This window comes from Coccinella septempunctata, chromosome 3 (assembly GCF_907165205.1).
Source record: "Coccinella septempunctata chromosome 3, icCocSept1.1, whole genome shotgun sequence".
Lineage (NCBI taxonomy): Eukaryota > Metazoa > Arthropoda > Insecta > Coleoptera > Coccinellidae > Coccinella > Coccinella septempunctata.
The window spans coordinates 15,905,803-15,921,618 of record NC_058191.1 but is presented as its reverse complement, the minus strand read 5'-3'; the positions used below and the strand labels follow the sequence as shown (position 1 = coordinate 15,921,618).

At 39.0% G+C, this 15,816-nt stretch overlaps 1 pseudogene; it reads right to left on the bottom strand.

The window, feature by feature from the left end:
* Positions 1-1,578: 1,578 nt before the first annotated feature.
* On the bottom strand, positions 1,579-2,321 carry LOC123310281 (annotated as a pseudogene).
* Positions 2,322-15,816: the final 13,495 nt, after the last annotated feature.

Here is a 15,816-nt window from a genome sequence, read left to right as displayed (position 1 = left end):
CAAAGTGTGATATCAATTCCTAAAAACCATTGGATCAATTCGAACCAAATCTTGAAACTGCACATAGCTTTCGAATTGAGATGCACATGTTGAATTTCAGTTCGATAGTTCTGATAGGAATTGAGATTTCAGTGGTCGATTCGACATATTATCATTTCAATTCCTAAAGAACTATTGGATCAATTCGACCAAAATCTCGAAACTGTACATAGTTTTCGAAATGAGATGCACATGTTGAATTTCGGTTCGATAGTTCTGATAGGAATTGAGATTTCAGTGGTCAATTCGGCAAAGTGTGATATCAATTCCTCGAAAACTGTTGGATCAATTCGAACCAAATCTTGAAACTGCACACAGTTTTCGAATTGAGATGCACATGTTGAATTTCAGTTCGATAGTTTAGATAGGAATTGAGATTTCAGCGGTCTATTCGGCAAAGTGTGATATCAATTCCTCGAAAACGGTTGGATCAATTCGAACCAAATCTTGAAACTGCACACAGTTTTCGAATTGAGATGCACATGTTGAATTTCAGTTCGATAGTTTAGATAGGAATTGAGATTTCAGTTGTCAATTCGGCAAAGTGTGATATCAATTCCTCGAAAACTGTTGGATCAATTCGAACCAAATCTTGAAACTGCACACAGTTTTCGAATTGAGATGCACATGTTGAATTTCAGTTAGATAGTTTAGATAGGAATTGAGATTTCAGTGGTCAATTCGGCAAAGGGTGATATCAATTCCTCGAAAACTGTTTGATCAATTCGAACCAAATCTTGAAATTTCACACAGTTTTCGAAATGAGATGCACATGTTGAATTTCAGTTCGATAGTTCTGATAGGAATTGAGATTTCAGTGGTCGATTCGACAAAATATCATTTCCATTCACAAGGAACTATTGGATCAATTCGACCCAAATCCCGAAACTGTATTCAGTTTTCAAATTGAGATGCACATGTTGAATTTCAGTTCGATAGTTCAGATAGGAATTGAGATTTCAGTGGTCAATTCGGCAAAGTGTGATATCAATTCCTAAAAACTGTTGGATCAATTCGAACCAAATCTTGAAACTGCACATAGTTTTCGAATTGAGATGCACATGTTGAATTTCAGTATGATAGTTCTGATAGGAATTGAGATTTCAGTGGTCGATTCGACATAGTATCATTTCAATTCCTAAGGAACTATTGAATCAATTCGACCCAAATCTCGAAACTGTACACAGTTTTCGAATTGAGATGCACATGTTGAATTTCAGTTCGATAGTTCATATAGGAATCGAGATTTCAGTGGTCAATTCGGCAAAGTGTGATATCAATTCCTAAAAACTGTATTTTCCGCTTTCTTTAGTCCGTTTAACTAGCTGAATATACCGACCTAACGTTCAGACTTGATCTAGTCATTTTAGGCGTAGATTGCCGATTTCCGTGACCGTTCGACCGCCGTTGGGTCCCAAGAGGACTTGGGGCCTTTACCGTATCTTGTTCCTATTTTGTCAATATTTTGCCGATTTCCCACCGATCAAGTTGCAGGTTGACAGCTTCTTCCGACCTGCTGTCTAACTGGCATTTTGAGGGTCACCAAGAGAGAGAGAGAGAGAGGAGAGAGAGAGAGAGAGATAAAGCACCGATTTCCCTCAGGCCCTGCTGGAATATCCACTTCTGCATCAGAAACTCCGGTTTTAGTGTCACCCCACCAAGTATTTGTTCAGAAATATTGATTCTGTTCTGAAATGGATCCTCAATATATCCTTCTGTTCCAGAATTTGTGAGAAGGGTTGCAGAAGATCGCCTGAAAGTGTGCCCTGCATATTGTTCAGCATCAGAAAGACCCAAATACTTTGCAATTGTAGCGGGCATTTTACAAAATGAGTTCATACCTACAGGCTGGAAAGTACATTTTTCGTTTTTATAATTAAGGAATAGTCGCTTGTGATCAACTTTGTTTGGCCTCAAGTTCTTATACTTGCGGAATATATCAAGTGCAGCAACCTTATCACTACCATTGACCATAGTGAAAACTCTTTTCTTAAAGGTTTTTTATCAGGAAGCTGAATAACCAATACGCTGTCCTGATCTTCCACATCACCTACGACCATATTCACCAGCTGGCCAATTCTACACCCTCCTGCAACACCCATAATAAAAACTACCTTTATCAATAAATATTGCTCATCAGGAGCGGCATCTAAAACATATTCCAACTCCTCTCTTGTGAATAATTTCGACTTCTTTGCCAGGTATCCTCTAGAATGTTGCTTCAAAAAGGCGGTGACTTGGTAAAATCTGCCGATGTCTATTTTTTCTTTCAGAGCCAACATTTTTCTGAGTTGCAAATAGAAGGACCATAAGAACGACGACTCAACTTTTTTGAACCTTTTAGAAATATAAGCCAAAATGATTTTTTTCGTTGACACCTTCGGCTTTCATATTATTTCTCCAAGTACAAAACGCTGTATATTCCTTTTCGTACAAAGTTTTTGATTTCAATGGAATAACTTCTTCTGCTGCCTAATTTGCTTTCTCTATAATGCTCTCGGGAACTACAACCTCGTCGTCACCGATCAACATTTTTAGAAACACGTATCAAGAATTTTTGAAGGTTTTATAATCTTCATTGACACTTGCAAACAAATAATTACATTGTGCCATGACAACCATCGATCGAAGGGATATCCTGATATTTTTTTTTATTATAGTACGTATACAAGCAATCAGAATGTATTCATTCTATGGGCCTGTTTGCTGGTTCAGAGCTGTAGGCTCCTAAGTGGCGTTATGAGGTCTTATCCAGTGATAAGTCCTCAGGCATCCTTCAGATCTGCTGGCCAGTTTCTCTTCAGTCGTCTGGTATCTGGGGGTTTAGTCAGTGGTCGGATTAGGGCGTTAGGATGGCTTCCGAGTATTGCGTCATGTCTGCAACTTCTGTCCTGGATGACTTCTTTCACGTATGGGATCTTTAGATCTGTATGGAGCGTTTGGTTCGTAACGTACCAGGGTGCGTTTGTTAATATTCTTAGAATTTTTGATTGACTGTACTCAGTTTTCGAATTGAGATGCACATGTTGAATTTCAGTTCGATAGTTCAGATAGGAATCGAGATTTCGGTGGTCTTTTCGGCAAAGTTTGATATCAATTCCTCGAAAACTGTTGGATCAATTCGAACCAAATCTTGAAACTGCACATAGTTTTCGAATTGAGATGCACATGTTGAATTTCAGTTCGATAGTTCTGATAGGAATTGAGATTTCAGTGGTCTATTCGACATATTATCATTTCAATTCCTAAGGAACTATTGGACCAATTCGACCAAAATCTCGAAACTGTACACAGTTTTCGAAATGAGATGCACATGTTGAATTTCAGTTCGATAGTTCTGATAGGAATTGAGATTTCAGTGGTCGATTCGACAAAATATCATTTCAATTATCAAGGAACTATTGGATCAATTCGACCCAAATCCCGAAACTGTACTCAGTTTTCGAATTGAGATGCACATGTTGAATTTCAGTTCGATAATTCAGATAGGAATTGAAATTTCAGTGGTCAATTCGGCAAAGTGTGATATCAATTCCTCGAAAACTGTTGGATCAATTCGAACCAAATCTTGAAACTGCACATAGTTTTCGGATTGAGATGCACATGTTGAATTTCAGTTCGATAGTTCAGATAGGAATCGAGATTTCGGTGGTCTTTTCGGCAAAGTGTGATATCAATTCCTCGAAAACTGTTGGTTCAATTCGAACCAAATCTTGAAATTTCACACAGTTTTCGAATTGAGATGCACATGTTGAATTTCAGTTCGATAGTTCAGATAGGAATTGAGATTTCAGTGGTCAATTCGACAAAATATCATTTCAATTCCTAAGGAACTATTGGATCAATTCGACCCAAATCCCGAAACTGTACTCAGTTTTTGAATTGAGATGCACATGTTGAATTTCAGTTCGATAGTTCAGATAGGAATTGAGATTTCAGTGGTCAATTCGGCAAAGTGTGATATCAATTCCTAAAAACTGTTGGATCAATTCGAACCAAATCTTGAAACTGCACATAGCTTTCGAATTGAGATGCACATGTTGAATTTCAGTTCGATAGTTCTGATAGGAATTGAGATTTCAGTGGTCGATTCGACATATTTTCATTTCAATTCCTAAGGAACTATTGGATCAATTCGACCAAAATCTCGAAACTGTACACAGTTTTCGAAATGAGATGCACATGTTGAATTTCAGTTCGATAGTTCAGATAGGAATCGAGATTTCGGTGGTCTTTTCGGCAAAGTGTGATATCAATTCCTCAAAAACTGTTGGATCAATTCGAACCAAATCTCGAAACAGCACATGGTTTCCGAATTGAGATGCACATGTTGAATTTCAGTTCGATAGTTCTGATAGGAATTGAGATTTCAGTGGTCGACTCGACAAAATATCATTTCAATTCCCAAGGAACTATTGAATCAATTCGACCCAAATCCCGAAACTGTACTCAGTTTTCGAATTGAGATGCACATGTTGAATTTCAGTTCGATAGTTCAGATAGGAATTGAGATTTCAGTGGTCAATTCGGCAAAGTGTGATATCAATTCCTAAAAACTGTTGGATCAATTCGAACCAAATCTTGAAACTGCACATAGCTTTCGAATTGAGATGCAAATGTTGAATTTCAGTTCGATAGTTCTGATAGGAATTGAGATTTCAGTGGTCGATTCGACATATTATCATTTCAATTCCTAAGGAACTATTGGATCAATTCGACCAAAATCTCGAAACTGTACACAGTTTTCGAAATGAGATGCACATGTTGAATTTCAGTTCGATAGTTCTGATAGGAATTGAGATTTCAGTGGTCTATTCGGCAAAGTGTGATATCAATTCCTCAAAAACTGTTGGATCAATTCGAACCAAATCTTGAAACTGCACATAGCTTTCGAATTGAGATGCACATGTTGAATTTCAGTTCGATAGTTCTGATAGGAATTGAGATTTCAGTGGTCGATTCGACATATTATCATTTCAATTCCTAAGGAACTATTGGATCAATTCGACCAAAATCTCGAAACTGTACTCAGTTTTCGAATTGAGATGCACATGTTGAATTTCAGTTCGATAGTTCAGATAGGAATTGAGATTTCAGTGGTCAATTCGGCAAAGTGTGATATCAATTCCTAAAAACTATTGGATCAATTCGAACCAAATCTTGAAACTGCACATAGCTTTCGAATTGAGATGCACATGTTGAATTTCAGTTCGATAGTTCTGATAGGAATTGAGATTTCAGTGGTCGATTCGACATATTATCATTTCAATTCCTAAAGAACTATTGGATCAATTCGACCAAAATCTCGAAACTGTACATAGTTTTCGAAATGAGATGCACATGTTGAATTTCAGTTCGATAGTTCTGATAGGAATTGAGATTTCAGTGGTCAATTCGGCAAAGTGTGATATCAATTCCTCGAAAACTGTTGGATCAATTCGAACCAAATCTTGAAACTGCACACAGTTTTCGAATTGAGATGCACATGTTGAATTTCAGTTCGATAGTTTAGATAGGAATTGAGATTTCAGCGGTCTATTCGGCAAAGTGTGATATCAATTCCTCGAAAACGGTTGGATCAATTCGAACCAAATCTTGAAACTGCACACAGTTTTCGAATTGAGATGCACATGTTGAATTTCAGTTAGATAGTTTAGATAGGAATTGAGATTTCAGTGGTCAATTCGGCAAAGGGTGATATCAATTCCTCGAAAACTGTTGGATCAATTCGAACCAAATCTTGAAATTTCACACAGTTTTCGAAATGAGATGCACATGTTGAATTTCAGTTCGATAGTTCTGATAGGAATTGAGATTTCAGTGGTCGATTCGACAAAATATCATTTCAATTCCCAAGGAACAATTGGATCAATTCGACCCAAATCCCGAAACTGCACACAGTTTTCGAATTGAGATGCACATGTTGAATTTCAGTTCGATAGATTAGATAGGAATTGAGATTTCAGTGGTCAATTCGGCAAAGTGTGATATCAATTCATCGAAAACTGTTGGATCAGTTCGAACCAAATCTTGAAACTGCACACAGTTTTCGAATTGAGATGCACATGTTGAATTTCAGTTCGATAGTTTAGATAGGAATTGAGATTTCAGCGGTCTATTCGGCAAAGTGTGATATCAATTCCTCAAAAACGGTTGGATCAATTCGAACCAAATCTTGAAACTGCACACAGTTTTCGAATTGAGATGCACATGTTGAAATTCAGTTCGATAGTTCAGATAGGAATTGAGATTTCAGTGGTCAATTCGGCAAAGTGTGATATCAATTCCTCGAAAACTGTTGGATCAATTCGAACCAAATCTTGAAACTGCACATAGTTTTCGGATTGAGTTGCACATGTTGAATTTCAGTTCGATAGTTCAGATAGGAATCGAGATTTCGGTGGTCTTTTCGGCAAAGTGTGATATCAATTCCTAAAAAACTGTTATATCAATTCGAACCAAATCTCGAAACAGCACATGGTTTCCGAATTGTGATTCACATGTTGAATTTCAGTTCGATAGTTCTGATAGGAATTGAGATTCCAGTGGTCGATTCGACAAAATATCATTTCAATTCCCAGGGAACTATTGGATCAATTCGACCCAAATCCCGAAACTGTACTCAGTTTTCGAATTGAGATGCACATGTTGAATTTCAGTTCGATAGTTCTTATAGGAATTGAGATTTCAGTGGTCTATTCGGCAAAGTGTGATATCAATTCCTCAAAAACTGTTGGATCAAATCGACCCAAACCTTGAAACTGCACATCGTTTTCGGATTGAGATGCACCTGTTGAATTTCAGTTCGATAGTTCCGATAGGAATCGAGATTTCAGTGGCCTTTTCAACAAAGTGTGATATCAATTCCTCAAAAACTGTTGGATCAATTCGACCCAAATCCCGAAACTGTACTCAGTTTTCGAATTGAGATGCACATGTTGAATTTCAGTTCGTTAGTTCAGATAGGAATTGAGATTTCAGTGGTCAATTCGGCAAAGTGTGATATCAATTCCTAAAAACTGTTGGATCAATTCGAACCAAATCTTGAAACTGCACATAGTTTTCGCATTGAGATGCACATGTTGAATTTCAGTTCGATAGTTCTGATAGGAATTGAGATTTCAGTGGTCGATTCGACATATCATCATTTCAATTCCTAAGGAACTATTGGACCAATTCGACCAAAATCTCGAAACTGTACACAGTTTTCGAAATGAGATGCACATGTTGAATTTCATTTCGATAGTTCTGATAGCAATTGAGATTTCAGTGGTCTATTCGGCAAAGTGTATTATCAATTCCTCAAAAACTGTTGGACCAATTCGACCCAAATCTTGAAACTGCACATAGTTTTCGAATTGAGATGCACATGTTGAATTTCAGATCGATAGTTCTGATAGGAATTGAGATTTCAGTGGTCAATTCGGCAAAGTGTGATATCAATTTATCGAAAACTGTTGGATCAATTCGAACCAAATCTTGAAACTGCACACAGTTTTCGAATTGAGATGCACATGTTGAATTTCAGTTCGATAGTTTAGATAGGAATTGAGATTTCAGCGGTCTATTCGGCAAAGTGTGATATCAATTCCTCAAAAACGGTTGGATCAATTCGAACCAAATCTTGAAACTGCACACAGTTTTCGAATTGAGATGCACATGTTGAAATTCAGTTCGATAGTTCAGATAGGAATTGAGATTTCAGTGGTCAATTCGGCAAAGTGTGATATCAATTCCTCGAAAACTGTTGGATCAATTCGAACCAAATCTTGAAACTGCACATAGTTTTCGGATTGAGTTGCACATGTTGAATTTCAGTTCGATAGTTCAGATAGGAATCGAGATTTCGGTGGTCTTTTCGGCAAAGTGTGATATCAATTCCTAAAAAACTGTTATATCAATTCGAACCAAATCTCGAAACAGCAAATGGTTTCCGAATTGTGATTCACATGTTGAATTTCAGTTCGATAGTTCTGATAGGAATTGAGATTCCAGTGGTCGATTCGACAAAATATCATTTCAATTCCCAGGGAACTATTGGATCAATTCGACCCAAATCCCGAAACTGTACTCAGTTTTCGAATTGAGATGCACATGTTGAATTTCAGTTCGATAGTTCTTATAGGAATTGAGATTTCAGTGGTCTATTCGGCAAAGTGTGATATCAATTCCTCAAAAACTGTTGGATCAAATCGACCCAAACCTTGAAACTGCACATCGTTTTCGGATTGAGATGCACCTGTTGAATTTCAGTTCGATAGTTCCGATAGGAATCGAGATTTTAGTGGCCTTTTCAACAAAGTGTGATATCAATTCCTCAAAAACTGTTGGATCAATTCGACCCAAATCCCGAAACTGTACTCAGTTTTCGAATTGAGATGCACATGTTGAATTTCAGTTCGTTAGTTCAGATAGGAATTGAGATTTCAGTGGTCAATTCAGCAAAGTGTGATATCAATTCCTAAAAACTGTTGGATCAATTCGAACCAAATCTTGAAACTGCACATAGTTTTCGAATTGAGATGCACATGTTGAATTTCAGTTCGATAGTTCTGATAGGAATTGAGATTTCAGTGGTCGATTCGACATATCATCATTTCAATTCCTAAGGAACTATTGGACCAATTCGACCAAAATCTCGAAACTGTACACAGTTTTCGAAATGAGATGCACATGTTGAATTTCATTTCGATAGTTCTGATAGCAATTGAGATTTCAGTGGTCTATTCGGCAAAGTGTATTATCAATTCCTCAAAAACTGTTGGACCAATTCGACCCAAATCTTGAAACTGCACATAGTTTTCGAATTGAGATGCACATGTTGAATTTCAGATCGATAGTTCTGATAGGAATTGAGATTTCAGTGGTCGATTCGACAAAATATCATTTCAATTCCCAAGGAATTGAATCAATTCGAACCAAATCCCGAAACTGTACTCAGTTTTCGAATTGAGATGCACATGTTGAATTTCAGTTCGATAGTTCAGATAGGAATTGAGATTTCAGTGGTCTATTCGGCAAAGTGTGATATCAATTCCTCAAAAACTGGTGGACCAATTCGACCCAAATCATGAAACTGCAGATAGTTTTCGAATTGAGATGCACATGTTGAATTTCAGATCGATAGTTCTGATAGGAATGGAGATTTCAGTAGTCGATTCGAAAAAATATCATTTCAATTCCTAAGGAACTATTGGATTAATTCGAACAAAATTTCACACAGTTTTCGAATTGAGATGCACATGTTGAATTTCAGTTCGATAGGTCAGATTGGAATTGAGATTTCAGCGGTCTATTCGGCAAAGTGTGATATCAATTCCTCAAAAACGGTTGGATCAATTCAAACCAAATCTTGAAACTGCACTTAGTTTTCGAATTGAGATGCACATGTTGAATTTCAGTTCGATAGTTTAGATAGGAATTGAGATTTCAGCGGTCTATTCGGCAAAGTGTGATATCAATTCCTCAAAAACGGTTGGATCAATTCGAACCAAATCTTGAAACTGCACACAGTTTTCGAATTGAGATGCACATGTTTAATTTCAGTTCGATAGTTCTGATAGGAATGGAGATTTCAGTAGTCGATTCGACAAAATATTATTTCAATTCCTAAGGAACTATTGGATCAATTCGACCAAAATCCCGAAACTATCAAAAGGAATGAAAGGATCAAGGGATCGTCGATGCTGAGGTCATAAGGATTACCACAAATATAACAAAAAAGCCGATGCCCTTATTGCTGTTTAAAACCCAGAATAAGGGTATCTTCGAGGTGAGAAGGCTCTACAACATGACTGTGTTGTTGAACCTAAGAGAAGGACGACCGGGCCTGGACAATGTTATCGCTGTCAGCGATATGGACATGCCCAAAGTAAGTGCACTTTTCCATGGAGGTGCGTGAAAGGCTCCGGTAATCACAGCTCCAAGGAGTGTACGCTTACCAGGGAGAACGAGGAGCGAAATGCTTCTTGTGTTCTCTGTGGAGAACAATGACATCCAGCCAGCTACAAGGGATGTAGCGAATGGAAATTGGTCACTAAAAAGGCCAAGAGATCGCCAAGATCAAACCAAACCAGCTCGAGGCCAACACAGAATACTCCGAAGCCAGCCCAAAACTCTTGTGAAGAAACCCCAGGAAACTGCAACGAAAGCAGTCAAAGAGACGAAGAAACCAGAGAAAAAGACGGAAAAGGCAAAAACCGTCAAAAAAGCCGAAACCAGAAAAGGAATTTCTGGAATCACTGAGGAACTGGATAAGTTCACGAAAAACCTCCTCAGCACCATGATGCAGAATCTGGAGAAAGAGATTGAGAAGAAGATGCAGCAAATTATTAAGAATATTTAATGGCTGATACGACGATAAAGAACAATCTCATAATCGTCTCTTGGAACGTCGAAGGATTGAGAGCCCGCAGACCAGAATTCGAAGAACTGATTGAAGAGAAGAGACCGGATGTCATAGCTCTCCAAGAAACAAGACTTAACCCCAACGTTCGGATAGCATTTCCCAATTACGATATCTACAGAAATGATAGACCTAACAGCACAGGTGGCGTTGCTATACTGGCTAGAAGCAATATGGATCACCATTTCGACCAAATATTCAATGGTCAAGAAGTAGAAGCAATATCGATTATTGTGAATACCAATCGAGGACAAGTGAAGATTATTTCGACTTATAAATCACCGGATAAGGACATGCTGGAAGAGGATCTGAAAATGCTACTAGAAGGAAGACACCCGAAAATCATAATTGGTGATCTTAACTGCAAATCGCAGGAATGGAACAGTAGGGTGGAAAATACCAACGGGAGAAGACTGAAGATTTATGCTGAAAAACTTAATGCGGTTGTGATATGACCTGATATACCGACCTACATACCAAGAGTAAATGGACTACCCGATGTACTGGACATTGTCGTAATGAAAGACATCACTGAAGAAATCAGCATTGATATAATAGAAGACTGAACTTCAGACCACAATCCCATAGAATTCGTAGTGGGACATGGCCCAAGAAACGAAGAAGAGACACAAACCAAGGATCGCACAGACTGGGAGAAATATAAGAATTTACTTCAGGAGAAAATCACGGAAATTCCCCAAATAAACACCCGGGATGAATTAGATGAAGCAGTTGAAAAATTGGAAAATCAAATGAAAGAAGCCTATGAAGAAAGCACCAAGAGAATAAGGAAACCAATTCCGAAACATTCACATGGAGATACGCCAAGGGATATAAAGGAACTTATAAAAAAGAACAGAAGACTCAGGAAAATCTACAGAACAACAAAAAGAGAAGAAGACAAGAAGAAACTGAATAAGCATAGTCAGAACTGCGTAATAACAGATGGCACCAGAGATTAAGGGAACTGAATACAATAGATCACTCGGCTTGGAAAATGCAAAAACGCTTACGACGAGAACAGACAGTTATACCTCCACTGCATGGAGCAAACGGAATTGTATATACGAGACTTGAAAAAGCCGAAGCACTTGCCGACTCGATTGAGAGAGAAGCCAGAATAAATTACAGAAATGATGATGACAATGAAGATCTAGAAGAAGAAGTGGAGGCAAACGAAGAACTGATGATGGAACCACCGGAAACCGAAATCATTCCAAAACCGGCTTCACCAACAGAAATCAAAGAGATAATAATGAAACTGAAAAACCGGAAAGCACCGGGAGAAGATAGGATAACGAATGTTGAAGAAATTGCCTAGAAAAGGAATAGCAGCCTTGACGAATATAACAAACGGAGTGATGAGGACCGAATACTACCCAAAGAGATGGAAAACTGCAGAAATGATAGTTTTCAACAAGCCTGGAAAGGAACGGAAATTTCCTCAAAATTATAGACCAATCAGCCTACTATCAGCACTAGGAAAAGTCGTCGAGAGGGTTATCGCCAAAAGGCTGAATGAGGAAACAGAAATGTTGAAGATAATTCCACCCGAACAATTTGGATTTCGACGAGAACACTCGACTGAACTCCAATTACTACGGCTCATAGAATACGTCACCGAAGGAATGCAGACCAAACAGGCCACAGGATTAGTTCTGATGGATATCGAGAGAGCTTTTGATAGAGTATGGCAAGAAGGCCTAATCTACAAGATGAAAAAAGCAGGATATTCGACCAAGCTATGCAAGATTATAAGGAACTATCTGAGGAATAGAAACTTTTATGTGAAAATAGATGGAGCAACCTCTCAAACCAGACAATTGGAAGCGGGAGTGCCTCAAGGATCGGTACTTGGACCTCTGCTTTACGTAATATACGTCTACGATATCCCGAAGAATGCTAGAAATATGCTCACCTTGTACGCAGATGACACAGGAATAGCGTTCAGACATCGACGCCCAGAGATCATACACCGGAGACTGCAGGAAGCCATAGATGAATTACTCAAATGGTGCATCAAATGGTGTGTTGCGTTAGAGATAGGGGACCAGAGACCGCCAGAACTGCCTCAGGACCGACCGCAACTCCAGGGAGCAGGACAGAGGCCATACTGCCGGACCTCCGACTGAGTCCCGCCGTACCGCCAACACCGTCAGAACCGTCGCCGCCCACATCGTTGCCGCCCCTACCGAAGTAGAAGGTGAAAATGGATTAGAATTACCGAAAAAAAAATTACCGAGTATTAAAATGATACCGTTCCGAAAAATATCCTTTATTGCACCAACCGAAATGGTGGATGCGCTAACCGGAGTAGTAGTCGATTCGTCGAAATATCATTTCAATTCCTAAGGAACTATTGGATCAATTCGAACCAAATCTTGAAACTGCACATAGTTTTCGCATGCATCTCAATATGCAACTCAATTCGAAACTATGTACAGTTTCAAAATTTGGCTCGAATTGATCCAACAGTTTATGGGAAATTGATATCACACTTTGCCGAATTGACCTCTGAAATCTCAATTCCTATCAGAACTATCGATATGAAATTCAACATGTGCATCTCAATTCGAAAACTATGTGAAGTTTCAAGATTCGGGTCGAAATGATCAAACGGTTTTTGAGAAATTCATATCACACTTTGCCGAATTGACCACAGAAATCTTAATTCCTATCTGAATTATCGAACTGAATGAAACTCAATACGTGTATCTCAGTTCAAAAATTGTGTAGAGTTTCGAGATTTGGATCGAATTTTGATGGTCAATGAATAAAAGAATAAGTTCTATTTATGAATGAACATGAATTGTTCGATCAAGGAGACTCAACTCTCGAAATAATAACTTATGACAAGAATATCCATGAACCTTGACAAGAGCGACTTCGGCAAGTCTGGGAAGAATCGTTTCGGTCCGTCAAAAATGACATATCGGCCTATTTTCCATATCGCATTCGTCCGAAAAACGATGCAATGATGAACCCAATAATTGGTACAAATAAAAAACTTTGAAATCCTCGAGATTGCGCAGGAAACTTTCAATTTCAAGTCCTTAGCAATAATTTACCAACCATTCGCCCGTAAAATTTCCGTCAACTTGGCTAATATCGGTCCCACTATTTGAAGAAATCCAAAGTGTCATTCCGAGTCATTCGCTTGACGAGAGAAGACGTGCTACAGTGCTCCTAGTGCTATAAAAGAGAAAGCGGACGAGCAAGTCGAAGTGTCACAGTGCCGTAAAAGAGAAAGCGGAGGTGAAAGTGCCCACTAACCAAGCTACGGAATATTTGATTCCGTCTGTGAAGTTATTAACAATTAACAAGCCTGGCGATGTTGCAGCCCAAATAGGTTTCATAAACATAAAACGCGAGGTCCGTCAAGAAATAAGAAAAATCAAGGACAGCTGGTGGAAAGAAAAAGCTAGGGAAATACAAGCTTACGCCGATAACCATGACTACAGGCGTTTTTTCGAAGCTATTAAAACTGTTTACGGTCCAAGCAGAAAAGCTAGCTTTCCTATAAGAGATGCTCATGGAGCTATTCTAACTGATGATAGAAAAATTCTCGAAAGATGGAAGGAGCATTACTCACAGGTCTTGAATCAAAATAACGACTCGGATTTATCCATTTTAGACATGCTTCCCGCGTATAGTCCGATGACATCGCTTGATGACGAAATTTCAATGTCGGAAATCATAAGCGCGATTAAAAATATGAAAAATGATAAGTCACCTGGTCTAGACGGCATTCCGGCGGAGATATTCAAAGCCTTGGATGAGGACATTGTCAATAGTCTCCTAATACTATTCCGCAAGATCTGGGAACAGGGAGATGTGCCACAAGACTTCAGAGACGCTTTAGTTATCAACCTCTATAAGAACAAAGGCGATACGTCGAATTGCAACAATTACAGGGGCATATCGTTGCTTAATGTGGCCGGTAAAATTCTCTCGAAGATTATGGCTTGATTTTCCACTTTATGCACCAGTCATTTGTTTCGTCAATCGTTTCTTGTAGAACTCGTTCTATCATTTCTGGGTTTCGGTGTCGAGTCGCTATGCCTGTGTCGTCAGCATATAACGTTAGCATGGTTCTTGCATTCTTCGGAATATCGTGAATGTATGGCCCAAGCACTGACCCTTGGGGTACACCAGCCTCTAAATCTCTTGTTGTGGAGCATTCTCCTTCCACTTTCATGTAAAATCTTCTATTTTTGTGATAATTCCGGATCAACTTGCATATTTTGATTGAATATCCTGCACTTCTCATCTTAAATATTAATCCTTCATACCATACTCTGTCAAAAGCTCTGGCGACGTCTAGTAAAACAAGACCTGTGGCTTGTTTATTTTGGAATCCCTCTGAAATGTACTCTGTGAGCCTTAATAATTGTTGCTCTGTTGAATGCTCTCTTCTGAATCCGAACTGTACTGGCGGTATCAGTTTCAGATTTTCGAATTCCTCATTTAGCCTCGTGGCGATAATCCTTTCTACTACTTTTCCTAACGCCGACAGTAGACTTATCGATCTGTAGTTTTGTGGAAACTTCTTCTCTTTAAATGTTTTATTGAATACTATGACTTCCGCTTTTTTCCATTTTTCTGGGTAGTGTTCTGTCCCAATGATTCCATTCGTGATATTTGTTAGAGCGGCTATACCTTTTCTAGGTAATTTCTCTAACATAACATTCGTTGTTTTATCGCGGGGTACTGTGGACTTCAGGTCTACCTGGGGTTAGGCCCCCACAGTTGCTGGCGGTGTGGCAATGAAGGCCACCACAGGGAGGACTGCCGAGGGGAAAGGACGAAGTTCTGTTCCAGGTGCGGCCGTGTGGGGGTCCTTTCCAGGGTGTGTTGCGTTAGAGATAGGGGACCAGGGACCGCCAGAACTGCCTCAGGACCGACCGCAACTCCAGGGAGCAGGACAGAGGCCATACTGCCGGACCTCCGACTGAGGCCCGCCGTACCGCCAACACCGTCAGAACCGTCGCCGCCCACATCGGTGCCGCCCCCACCGAAGAAGAAGGTGAACATGGATTAGAATTACCGAAAATGGTGGATGCGCTAACCGGAGTAGTAGTCGATTCGTCAAAATATCATTTCAATTCCTAAGGAACTATTGGATCAATTCGAACCAAATCTTGAAACTGCACATAGTTTTCGCATGCATCTCAATATGCAACTCAATTCGAAAACTATGTACAGTTTCAAAATTTGGCTCGAATTGATCCAATAGTTTATGGGAAATTGATATCACACTATGTGAAGTTTGAAGATTTGGGTCGAAATGATCAAACGGTTTTTGAGGAATTCATATCAGACTTTGCCGAATTGACCACAGAAATCTTAATTCCTATCTGAATTATCGAACT